The 13185-nt window shown below is 43.2% G+C and overlaps 1 protein-coding gene across 5 annotated transcripts in view; it reads left to right on the top strand.

The window, feature by feature from the left end:
• The first annotated feature begins 214 nt into the window (after nt 1-214).
• Nucleotides 215-13185, top strand: part of DENND4A (DENN domain containing 4A) — a 51777-nt gene continuing 38806 nt past the window's right edge. For 2 of the 5 annotated variants that reach the window (XM_027466599.3, XM_027466596.3), the window contains exons 1-2: nt 655-913; nt 9160-9245. The gene's annotated coding sequence lies outside the window, so the exon portion shown is untranslated. Of the gene's footprint in view, nt 234-654; nt 914-9159; nt 9246-10053; nt 10078-13185 lie in introns of those variants that run through there. The other 3 variants (XM_072043280.1, XM_027466597.3, XM_072043281.1) reach the window with 3 other exon arrangements.

The following is a 13185-nucleotide window of genomic DNA, read 5'->3' as shown; positions in this document are numbered from 1 at the left end:
AGTGGTGTTTCTGTGCATTAGTACAGGCAGCAGGGCTCTTTTTGTTGTGCTCAGCAACATCTTGACATGCTGCACTAATCTTAGCTGCACGCTCTTAAAAGATTATTTTTGTCTCGGCTTCTTTTATAGTCTTTGATGCAACAACCTGGTGTGCGTTGCATCAAGCCTGCAGAAAATCCCCCGCTTTCTCTTGTTTTTCCAGACATCCTGGGCCCAGCCGACAGGCACCGCAGGTGAGCGAGACTGGCCTATTTGGGCCGGAGATTAATTTCTGGCTAAATTAAAGGCGCTGGAGAGGGAGAAGCTGGAGGACTGAGGGGGGAGGAGAGTCGAGCAAGCGGTCCGTCGTGGTTTAGGCTTGGACTGGAGGGGTTTCGCTGACCCGAGGGGTTTTGTTTTCCCCTCAGGCTGAAGGGAAGGAGCCGCCGGCGCCTCGCCGCTCCCTGAGGGGCGATGGAAGGGGCGCGGGGCCGGGGCCCCTTCTGGAGCCCTCAGAGGGGAGCTGGGCGCTGGGGCCTCCACATCATCGAGCCCTCTTGAAGAGCAGAGGGAAAGGAGAGGAGCAAGGAAGGAAAATCAAAAAAATAATAATAAAAACAAAAATCCCGACGACGCCGCGATCACGAGTCGGCGCCCGCCATCCCCCCACCCCCTACAGCCAAGATGGCGGCGGCAGGAGGCGGTGCGCAGGGGAGGGGGGATCCCGGCCGAGCCGCCCACACGGCGGGGCGGCGGTGAACGCGGCCAGGGCGAGCGGGGCTCCGCTGCCATGCGATAAGGGCGAGAGGGGGACCCAGCGCCCTCCCTGCGCCCCTTCGCCCTCCCTCCCCGCTCCTCGGCGCCGGGGGGGCAGGAGGCGCCGCCGCCGGCTGCCGTTCCCCCTGCCCCCGGGGAGCGCGGCCCCCCGCCTGAGGTGAGGGCTGCGGGGCGCGGCGGGTGGTGGTGGTGCTGTGGGGGGGCTCGGCGGGCTGTCACCGGGCCGGGGAGCGCTGAGGAGGGTTTGAGGCGGCGGGGAAGGGCGAGGGGCCGCCGGCGTGGGCCTCGGCGGGGCTGCCCGGTGCTGCGAGCGGGCTCCGGGGCCGCCCCTCACGCGGGGCTGCGGCGGGAAGGGGGGAGCTGAGGAGGGCGGGCGGCCCTCGCCTCGCCGCCTCCTCCCCGCGCCGGTAACTTTCCGTTTTGCTGCGGTGGGAGCTGGGGGGGAAACTTTGGGCTCTTCCCGGAGCCCTCAGGCGGTCACCGGGCTGGGCTGAGGGCCTGGAGCGGCGTGGGGAGGCTCCCCTCAGGGCGCGGTCCCCTCAGCGCAGCCCCCTGCCATGTTCCTGCTCCTCCTCCCCGGGGGGCTGCTCGGGAGAAACTTGCCGAGGTGCCCGTGCCCCAAAACGCCGGCTTTTCCAGGCGAGGCACGGTGGTGTTGAGTTCCCAGCGTGTTTTTTTTTTCTCGCAACTTTCCCCCCCAGCAGCTCGGTTGGCCAGCGGCGGGACCGAGCCCTGACATTGTCAGGCGGTTCCGTCATGGTGTCGGCGTGAGGCGTGAGCCTGTGGGCCGGGGGGTGCTGGCGTTTAATAACTCCTCGGCCGTGCTTCTTATTTCGGGAGAAATTTTTTAAAGTGGGCTGTCCCTGAGAGTGTCGATTTGCTAGAAATGAGGTCTCGGCACCCGGTTCTGAAGTTTATTTATTTATTTTTTTTAATGAACTGAATAGAAACGTGGTGTTCTGGACAGCTTTTTACTTTGTTTCACAATTATTTTTTTTTCTGGAACTGTTGCTCAACTAGAGGTTTCTGTAAAGACTGTTACATTACGGTACGTAATCTTTCACTTTCTGAATGATTAAACTCCAATATTTAACCTTGGCGAGTATCTGTGGTGGTTTAGGAAAAGCGATTGGGTTAGTCTGGCCAAGAAAGGTCAAGGGGAGTAAATGGATTTTTTCTGGTTTCTGTGTTGAGTATACAAGTCTTACTTCGAGTAAGAAGAGAGTCTTCCGTTTCTCTTTTTATTAAAAAATATATATATATTTAGAGTATTGGTGAAATTCGATCCTGCTTTTACAGTACTGGGGAAGTCCATATGCGTGTTTAAAGTGAAGGTTGAAGTGGAACTGCGTCTCTGGTAAATGAAGCAACTTTTTCTTGGGGGTAATTGTGACTTGGCATTGAAACTGTTTAATTATCAAGAATAGGGCATTAGTTTTTGTGGTTAACTTTAGGGGAAGGAGAAAATTGCATGGAGCCTTAAAGATGGAACAACAAAAAAAAAGACTGTGCTTCTCTACAGCCTTCAGAGCTTGCATAATGTGCATATTTTACTTATTCTAGAAGCATTAGGGTCCAGCTGGATGAGGAACTTTCCTCAAGTTTATGAGCAGCTTCTGCTCCTTTGGAACATGCTTTCCCAACGGTCTCGTCTAAATAGTGCATTTACCAAAGGCTAGCATAAAAGATAAGATCTGGTTTTGTGAACAGTAAGGCAAAAGGCGCTATGACCATTTTTTAAAATACAGGCTTACTTAGAAATGTTTTTCCAGTATGAAGTATTTGTTTTTCCGTATGTATGCTGGAGTTTTGGTACTCTTTGTGGCAATGTGGTTGCAGGTCCTTGTTTCTTGTGACCAGCTTTTTCTGTATGCTTTTCCTGGATATTACACCCGTATAGGGCTTAATGGAATTTCTATATGTGTTAATGGCAATGTTAACTACTCTGTATTTACATAGCCAGAGTTAATTATTACTTAGTAAAAGCATAAATATTGACAGAGCCTGGCTTGTTCTATAGGGCGTACATGAGTGCAGCTGATCTCTGTGCAGCATTAGGAACAGCGTAAATAAATAAGTCTCATTTAAGATACATTTGAAAGAGAAAGTACCGAGCAGGAAAGTAGAACCAAGCTGATGCCCACTCTAAGGAGAGTGAGGTTGCATCAGGAAGGTAGCTGATAGCACGGTTCTGCATGGCCCGACAAGGGGATTGTGGGCACCGCTGTTCAGAACTAAGTCTGGAAGTGTTTAATCTATGGGATTTTGTATTAGAGGATTTATTAATCTCTGTGTGAATTCTGCTGAAGCATGTGATAGCTGGAGAGAACTGTCTTGTGACTCCTCAATGGAGAAAGATGATATCTGGACCGAGCTGAATAATGAGAATCAGCTTTGTTAATCTTGAGGTTCTGAAACAGGAAAAAGAAATTTGCAATGTCACTTAAGTAGTCAGCATCCCTTTTCAATTTCCATTGTATTTCCTAGCAACTGAATCAGAGTTAGTTTTGCAAGTCATAGTAGACTAAAAGGCTTTTTACGAGAGCATGTGTAGAAACGCTTGTACTCATGGTCAGTAAAATGCCAGCACATTGTGAAAAGTGAAGAGTAAAACAGTCAGAACCTTTCTGAATCTTAAATAGCTGCTGAAACAAACTTTTCATTCATTGTCCTTCCTTCACTTTTGACCCTAGTTTTTTAAATATTTTGTCGGCATGACCAAAGAGTTGGAGACTGAAATGTTGCACAACTTGTGTTGGATGTAAAACAAAAACCTTGATGTAACCTTGTTCAAACATAGTGTTCTAGGTGTTGGTGATTTCCAAGTATCTCGCTGTCTGACAGAGTTCCAGTAGCCCGGGTTTTGATACATCTCTAGCTGTGTTTGTGTTTGTTCTGAAGTTTTCTGGAAAGAATGCTCACACATTAAATGGAGGGGAAAATAAATAAAAACTGTTTGGGTGTCCCTTTTTGTTTGTTTTGTTTCTGGTTAAGTGCCTGACATTGTGTTGTGCTTCGTTAAGTGGATCGATGCATTTCTGAGACCATTCTCATGTGTGTTGAGGAGAAAGTACTTCAGTCGGGCTGCTGTCATGTAGTGAAATTTCACTACATATTAAATGCTGACTCAAAACACACACACCCCTATTAAGGTCTTTGAAGAGAGTTTGTGCTTGCACAGAAAGTAAGGGTGGAGGTGTGGTTTAGAGGTTGTACTTGTCCCTCATCCTTCTGTAGCCTCACTTAGTGGTCTGGGGCAAGAACACAGAAAGGGCCCTGCATCTGTTCCCCAATATATCAATTCTGTATGCAAACAATCTTTGCTACTGCGGGCACAAATCATGATAGAAGTTTTATGGCATACTAAACACAGCAAATGTGAGTTATGCCTTGCTTCAGTTGAAGATAGCTATCAGGTAGGAGGTGAATATGTATAAACAGTGACTGCATCTCCACTCCTCAGCTGCTTAAAATCTTAAACAGTGGTATTGACCAAATAATTCCTTAAATTGAACGGGGTTCTTTGCTGTATTTCATAATAACCCTTAGATGTTTTCTGTTATGTTTCAGTTCAGCCTTAGTCTGTGCCTGGTCTGGAAACTTGGTCTGTGATCTGGAAGTGCTCTGCTGATGTATGTATGCTTATAAAGTGCCCCCACAGACTATACAGTCAAAATTAAGATATACAGGGAAGACTATGTGAGGCAGTGATGTGGAGAGGTTTTGATCAATAGCAGTCATTTTAGTGGTAGTCTATGGTGCAGAAATAGTCATCGGTGGTTCCCTAAAGAGCTTAAAAACAGCACTGGGAGGAGATTGTGGGGGAAGAAGTAGAAAGGAAAGGCTTCAGAAAGTGTTGGTCCTACTTCTTTAAATGGCATATTTTCCTCTTTTCAAAGTATACTTTCAAGTATTAGATATAGAGCTACTGTAGAGGCTGAAATGGAGTGAAATTGAAGTAGGTAGTGACATGGGGGGGTGGAAAAAAAGAAGAATGATCTAAAAATAGGGTGCGAGGAGTGAGGTGGAGAGTTAGAAGATAGTTATCCAATTATAGCCTCAGTATTTATTCTGTACTTGAAATTTTACTTTTTTCTTTGGGTCAGAAAAAAACATTAATGTGAATCAGTGTTTATATTAAACCATCTGAAATAAAAGTAGGCAAACAGCAGGTGCCTCGTATAAACTATATGTATATATACACAAATGAAGTCCCAAGAGAACTGCCTGTTTTGTATCTGTGTATGCAGGCATTATGCAAACAAACAGAAGGGGATTATAGACAGGACTCTGAGTTTGGTTTCATCTTGATCTTCAGAAGGAACTTGTAAACCTAAAGATTTATTCCCAGTTGTACTACTGAGTTCAGAAGCTGGTCCGGCTCTGGTAGCTTCTGTACGTCAGCAAGTTTGCCCGTGTAATAGTTTGACTATAAAGTGACAGCGAGAGAGCCAATGCTGCTCAGATCCTGCAAGTACAAAAGTAATCAGACTCTGCACAGTGCTGTTACTGAAATCCCAGTACAGGACCACTCATCTAACAACCTGAACAACTTCAGAGTTACCTTGTGTGCTGAACTCCTCTTCAGGACGGTGAAGAATTCCTTATGTAGAGCACTGGGACAGACCTTTCCGTGAGTACTGTGCTCATAACGTCTAGCACGTGGCAGCTCTCCCTGGCTCAGTACACCTCAGCCTTTCCTAAAAGGGCGTGATTATATAACGGCGTTGGCCCAGGAGATGAGGAAGGGGTGTCAGGCTAAGTCTGTTCTGTGTTACAGAGAGGGCTGGCGTTGGATCCTGAAGCAGTCGTTACGTTAGCGTATCGCTGCCCTTCAGCTAACGCAGGGTGATGGCTGGGGGAATGTTACCCCGAGGTTGCTCCGTACAGCTCTGTTGTGCTACCTGGATACAGAGATTTACTAGATGTGGAGGGTGTTAGTCAGAGTTATCTCGCCGTTAAACCTTTCCAGTGTGCTGTAGATCATCTGCAAATGGCAGCTGCAGCCTATGCTTGCCCTCCTCTCCGTGTCTGTAATTTGTAGCGTGGCTGGGTCCGATTTTTGTGCCTTACAAGACTTTTTTGCTGGTCAGGGGTGCGGGAAATAAAGGTCAAGTGATCTAAGTCACAATTAAAATGTATTTTAAAATGCAGCAAAAATATTAGAAACAATTCCCACATCTTCTGCCTGTTCCCCCATGAATTCAAAATTTGAATTTGGGTAGAGAAAGGTTCCACGGCTGAACTGAAGTTGATGTGTATGCCCGAACGTGGCTGGCTGAAAGCAGAACTCTTCTGACAGTCGTGGTTGATGCACTTTGACATTTCCAGTTACAGCTTTTGGTTTTGAAGCTTGATATTGGAAATTTGCTGCTTTCATTTGCCTTTATCTCCTGTGCCAAGGAAAAGAGAACATTCTGTTTGGGGAACTTCTCCTTTTAAAAACTTGTTGTATAATAAGTAGTTGTACAAAAAACATGGACTGGCTGCCCTCCTGAACTGCGTTTTGGATGAAGTAATGTTTGCATTTTATAGTGCTTACCTTGGCTGCTCTTCCATCTTATTTACTATATATATTGTTGTCTGCATCCCTCTTTTCAAACACAATAGTACTGCAGAAATTGTTTCCATTCTTTGGTTTATATTTTTTTTTGGCTGTAAATACTGTAATTTAGAAAGAGAAATGGAAGTTTTTAAGTCCAGCTCTGTTAAGATCTGTCATGAATCTCGTGGGATGCTTGAACATCACTTTTTGTTTTTTTTTTTATGTAGCCAAGGTTGGATGCTGTGGGACTTTGCTGTGGCACAGCTGTAATGAACTCCTAAGCAGCCTCTGCATTGTCAGACCCTCTCAATTACCCCTTTGATTTTGTTGAGAACAAAAATAGCAGTGAAGAACAAGGAAATGAAAGACTTGGTGAATGATAGTGGAGAGTATGGAAGATGTAGAAAATGCCTCAGCGTGAAGTCTGTTCCTTCCTGCCTCCTCTCTGCCAGTTATTCTGCTTCCTCCTCTAAGCTTTGGTACTCTAGATGGCTAGTTCTTGTTGGCTGGCTGCAGCAATCCCACTGAATCTAGATTAGCCTCTGAATTTAACCCTAATTTCTCTTTCTTCCTAAGCACTGCAGAACAAATCTCTGTCCTTCAGGTTTTGGCGAGCATTCCAATTTTGTGCTCCCAAACTCATTGTCTTGTGTTCTGTCCCTGCGCTCTTACCCAGCACTTTTCTGTTCCCCAGACACCTCTCAGAGATGCTTTGTTGCCAAGCTTTCTGCAGCTCCCTTGATCACCGCTGTTTGGATCAGAGCATGTTAACAGTGAGTTGGTGTGGATGGTTGTGAATGGACCTGCAAAGAGCTTCCTGGCAGTTCTCATCTAGTGGTGTAGGGGCAGAACTTTTTACATTATTTTTATGTTTTTCCATATACTGATATGTTTCTTAACTCCGTACTACTGTTGATGCAGCACTGAAAGGAGTTGAGTGGCAGCAAGGGACTTGTTAATTACTGTGGTGCTCAATGTTGCTGAGCACAGATGTACACAGTACTATCTTAAAGTAGTGCAAGTGTTCACTGTAACCCTACTTGTTAGCAGTTTTCTCTGTTGCTATCATTTGTTTAGGAGGTGGGAGGAAATGTGGGGGGAAAAAAAAAGCATAGGTAACATCCTACTGCAATAAAATGGTATGGAAGCCCTTGTTGTGCGGGGATCATTACAGCCTTTGTACCTTGTTTCTCAAAATGAACAAGTAAATCCCTTACTTGATAGATGGAGGATGGCAACTACTTGTAAATGCATTCTGCAGGTGCTTTGAGGCAGGGCTGCATGTGTGCTGGCAGCAGTTTTCACTGTGTGATGCTAAAGTCTAGATTTTCCTTTTTATTTCCTTTAATTCTCCCACTCGGTTATTCAGGCTGGTTGACTAGGAAATGTGATCTTCGAATTGTCCACAAGGCGATTATCCATGTGGTAAAGCTGCTTATTTCTTAGACTTTTTGCAGCTCTGCCTGAGACCTGTGGGTGAGCCTTAATTTTAAGTTTTATTTTGTGATATTCCTGGAATTTCGTTATGGATCAAAAGATCATTGGACAAAATAAGCGGTGCTGCTCTTCCAAGTTTTCCTATTTTGTAGTCTTGTGTAGAAGTGTTTAAAGGCAGTTGCTGGAATGTGGGTGCTGTATGGGTCAGAAAGACTTGCACCAGGGGCTGGATTCACTCCCTGGGCTGCAATCCCTGCTCCTTGCTGTAGGATTAATGACCTAAAAGTGTTGATTGCTTCTGCATGATCTGAAATTAATTGTGTTGTGCTTCGAGGTTATGAATAGAATCTTGAACTTTGTGTGCACTCCCAAAAATACAACTTTGATAATTTAGCATAGTAAGTTTTTCCCACTATTTCATTATTTTTTTTTTTAGCTTCAGGAATGGAAGCAAATCCCCTTCCATCTCATGGCTTGCAGAAACCCTCCTGAGATATGCGCTTCTTCCCAGCCTTGTTTATGTTGCACTTAGTTTTCTGAAGGCTTCTCACAGTAGTCTGCTAAGAGTGTACTTCCAGTCTTGGCAAACAGAAGCCTGGCTCTAGACAAAGCTTATTTTTGACTGCAATCTTGCTGATGCTAATGAGTAGTTCTGGGAGACTGAAGTCTGAGAGTGTCTCCAGTGAGGTGCTCTCCTCGGTCCCAGGGTGGAAACCTCTCGCTTCAAAATGCTTCGCTGGAGTGCAGGCTGCCTGGCTTGCACGTGCCTCGATGTAAAACACAAGCTCAAGTTATTTATGGTCATACCAATATTTAAAAGTGCTTATACTAGAGTTTAGAAGCTGTGTAACGCATCTGAAGAAGAACAGAGAGTAAATGACAAGAAAGTTCAAACTGAAGCTGAGAAAATGGGGATTTGGAATGAGGTGGCTGGATGGAAGAGTACAGGGGTATTGCTGGCTGTGGAGGGAGAAGCTCTGCTGGAGTATCAGCATCCTGCCAAGAAGAACAATGCTTTAAAGTAGAATTTGTAAGGTCATTGAGCTAGAGGAGCACTTGTGCAGTTGGCTAACAGCTTTTCCCATGAGATGTGCATGGAAACTAGTGGGAGACCTCAACCATTCTTCAGTGTTGCTTTTTTTTTTGTGCTTGCTTCCTTAGAACATTAAATGTATTATGGTGTTTACATTAAAAAAAAAAATCAACTCAGCATAAGACTTGATATTTTGTTTCTGAAGTTTAAATCCTGGTGTCATATACAATTTTTTATTAGCTAAGGGACAGGTAACCTTGCTTTAGCAAGCAAGTTGTACGACGTTTACAATGTTCATTTACTGTGGCTAGGGCACTGGAGTGTGCAGTAAGCATAAGTTTTAACATGTGTGCACATTGTTTAATTTCTGTTTTTACTGTTTCTGTAGGGAATGAAACTTTAACAAGAAGTCTGTGGTAAAGCCTGGCTAACAGCAAGAGAGGCAAGGTGTAGAAGAAATGCCTTGATGACAAGGTAGGGAAGACACTGAAAGATATTTTTAACAGGTTTCTGTTCTGATCTGGCAGAATTCCTGTCATACTTGAGGTGCTTCTGTTTTGTTCCCTGAGTTGTGTGCTTGCTAGAAGAAAATATCTGTGAACAAGGGCTTACCTCACTTTTGCTAGGTGACTTTGGGAATTTGGGGAAGGCGTAAAGGGATTTTTCCTGGATAATTGCAGTTATTCACATGTTCTCTAGACTGCTGAACTCTGATGTGATTTGTGCAGTGTCATGGCTGAGAAATGGTTCTGAGTAGCTGTAGTGGGAGTGACTGATCCAGTTAAGTTCATTTTGCTCTTACGTGATTGCTCTCCACATTTGTGTGTTGGCAGCCTACTTAGACAAGATAATGCAGCAGTGTACTCAGAAGTCTGAAATGCTAGGAGCTATTAGAACTTTACTGGCAATTTTTAAAAATTGGTCACTGATTTGTCTGTCCATTTGTCTACTCTGTGTGCCTCCAAAGGAAGATAGGTCTTGTAATATGAGTATATGATGAATGATTTCAAAAACTGATTTCATCGTTGTGTAATGAAATTTTGAGCTGCTTTAAAGAAAGGTGCATTGCAGTGGCCTTCATTGGTTCCCAACCTATACTTGGAGATGGTCATTCCTTGTTTAGAGACAGAATAATTCTGTGGAGTCAGGCTAACAAGGCAAAATGTCACCTGTTTTAGACAGCTAATGGATTTAAATAGTTTATTAATTTTAGTTTCTTAGTATCCTCGAAGGAAAATACTGGAAGGAATGGGAAGACAGGAAGATTAAAAGGTTACAAGGCAGTTGTTGCATCTGTCTGACAGAGGTAAGGTAGTGAAGTCTCTAATGGAGTGGCATGGTCCTTACTGCTGTCTTTTATGGGTTGTGTTCCTCTTGTGCATGCAGCAAGCATACAAGTAAACCCTTTTTGCTCTCTGGGAAGACTGGCTCCTGGAAAGAATCCGGCAATGCCAGAGCCATTCCTGTGGCCTGCAGCCCACTTGCAAGTTATGTCCACAAAAGTCTGTGGCTAGGAACAGGCTGGATGAATTGTCAGTTGTTTTTTTTCCTTGGAAATAGTGTAGAGCATATATAGTAAACTTTGTCCTTCGTCAAGTATCACGCCTGTGGCTGCAGCACAGATGGAATATGCAGCAGATCCGTGTTTAGTTCTCATCACGTGGTAGGGGAAATAAGTCGAAATGTACTTCCCTCTTGTACTGTTTGAATGAGAAATGTGATCTACTCAGAAATCCTGGTCGCTGATTTAGTTACACAAAAATGTGAGCTGGTATAAAATCATGCCTCTGAACTCACGTTTGCTTTATAATGAGAACTGTGGATAGCTTATAGCAAGTAGAACTTTCTTGGAAGTAAAACAAGTCTGTGTCATCAAAGTCCCAGTGATACTCTTTTTAGCACAAAAGGGCCTTCTCTATCTAAACCTGATCACCTTTCTTGCATTAGGAGACTGTTTTGCAGTTTACAGCAGATTCATTCTCTTTTTAACACCAGCATTAGACCTGTGGAGTTGGATCACAAAGCTATAATTTTTCACATTAATCTCTTCTCTGCAGTTCCTAAAATGCTGGAAGCTAAGAATTAAAACAGCTGTGATATTTAAGCAGCAAAAATTAATAATTAGTGCTTTGTGAATGTTTATGGAGAAATAGGATGATATTAAAAATTTAGATTGAATACACAGTGAAACTGAGCTTACCCTTTGTCTTTCAGCAAATTAATCGAGCTAGTTTTGTGGATCTCTGGTAAGGTTATTTGGTTGTTGCTCCTGTTCCCAATTTTCAGAAATCTTTTGTGAAAAATGCTCTGTTCTCCCACACTTATTTGGTCACAGTCTGCAAAGTCTCTGTGTTTTGTGACGTCCTTACAAGTCAGTTTGCTACTTGTAAAGATACTTTCCTAAATTACAGTGGTATAAATCTAGTGAGCAGGACTTTGGTAAGAGGCTGTTTATGATCCCCTGGCATTCTCTTCAGAGTTTGTATGCCCTTTTGCAAAGGCAGGCATCGCCACTGCCTTCCTCCTCCCCTGTTGTTTACTCTCACTCCAGACATGCAGCCGTCAGTCCCCGGATGACTGAAGCGCAGAGAAGCGATAGCAGCTGCTTCTCAGGGTGTCACTGCTAATGTCATTGTATTTCACCTGGGAATTACATCAGGAAACACGTTTGTGCAGTGTGACTTTATTTCTGTGTGTGTCTTTGTTGTTTTTTTTTTTTTTCCCTGGAAGTTGACTTGCAATATTATGTGATGTATATAACGTGGTTTGGAATACTCCTAGGGTAAGAGTTTGTATTCGGATTCATCAGTTCTTGTGAAATTGCTTTTCACATCATGATTATTTGTCACTCTGAAGTAGTTCATGTTACATACCCTCTTTCTGTGGCCTGTTAACATAAAGTTTGTATAAATCTCCTCTCACAGTAAACAGATTTTGAAAATCAGAGTATCACAGCAGCTCCAGTGAAGTCTGAGTTAGCTTGAATGAAGCACCACTGAATTGTTTTGATCTTGCCTGCGTTTCATCCCATTTTTAGCTGTGAGGCTTTGTATCACAAATCAAAGATCTAAAGGGGTGATGCATCGTCAGCTAGGCCTTTTTTCTTCCCTTTTCTTAAAGTTGCATTAAATCCTGAAAGTCTTGCTGACGTGGGTATTGCTTGCTATATAACCTTAGGAAGCAAACGTGTGTGCTAGCAGGTGTTTGTATGTAGGGAATTCTAATTTTAACTGGTTATAAATGAGGAGAGCTTGCCCCAGTTTTTCTTGTGTGCTTTTGGGAATGAATGTTTGAATCTGAGGCTTTTGCTATAAATTTGATCTGAAATAATTAAGCATGAGGCTTACATTTTGAGATAGGTGTTATTCTTCAGCATTAAAGTATGTACATCTTCCTGCTTGTTTACTTGTGATGCTATTTTGGCTTTTGCCTCCAGAACACTGTGCTGCAAATGCACTGAAGCTGTAGGGCTTGCTCACAAATCACGGTTCATGTGATTATTTTTAAAAATAAAATATTTTATTAGTTTAAAGACATTGTGAAGCATTCTATAAATTGGTGTACTTTTGTGCAGTAGTGCTAATAAGGAAAGGAACAAAACCAATTTCTCCAAGGTGAAGTTCAGTTTTGTAGTGTTTGTGTTGCTTTGTACTGAGGCTGTGGTTACAGGAGTATTTTTTTATACAGAGCAATGTAAGGCATAATCAGCTTTCAGTCTACCTGCTGTCTTCTCAAGTCTTTTAATTCAGTGGAAAACTTCTTTTTCACCAGAGCTTATGATGGGGGAAGCATTGAGTTTAAATTGCCTGGTTGGTAGCTTTTAGCTAGCCAGCCCTTTCTTCCTGAGCGGTTCTCGAGGAATACTTTGTTATATGCATCTTCTGAACTGTCTTTGATGGTAGTTCCCTTCTGATCTGTGTTATAAAGTATTCCTTTTTGTTTTTAATGCATTTTTGATACATTCTCAAATGATACTGCTTTTTAAAAGCAACTGTTTAAGCTCTGATATAAATCTGTTTGTTCTCCTTCTCTCTGTTATCATTAAGAACAAATGATTGCCCAGTGCATTGTAGTTTTATAATACTGGTTTAGCTTATCTTTTGGTTTAGAGTGACTACTGCTTGATAAAGATAAAAAGCTGTCATGACTGTTAAAACGTAGTATACTGTAGGTAAGTTTCACAGGGAATTATGTTACAAAATATTGAGAATTTCAATTGCATTAGCTAAAAAAGTGTTAGTGTTTGGTCTTGTGTTAGAATTAAATGATGCTTTGTGAAATTTCTGTATCTCTTTCTTGCATTTATTGCTTGCCTGTTCTGGGTTTGTTGAAGCCAGATGTCCAGTGAAATAATAGATACGTGCAGGGGTTCAATTTGTATGTCTTTGGATATATTTGGATATATTTTCAAAGC

The sequence above is a fragment of the Anas platyrhynchos genome, chromosome 11, assembly GCF_047663525.1.
Source record: "Anas platyrhynchos isolate ZD024472 breed Pekin duck chromosome 11, IASCAAS_PekinDuck_T2T, whole genome shotgun sequence".
Taxonomy (NCBI): domain Eukaryota; kingdom Metazoa; phylum Chordata; class Aves; order Anseriformes; family Anatidae; genus Anas; species Anas platyrhynchos.
The sequence above is the reverse complement of the archived record's forward strand: the minus strand, read 5'-3'. Positions and strand labels throughout refer to the sequence as shown.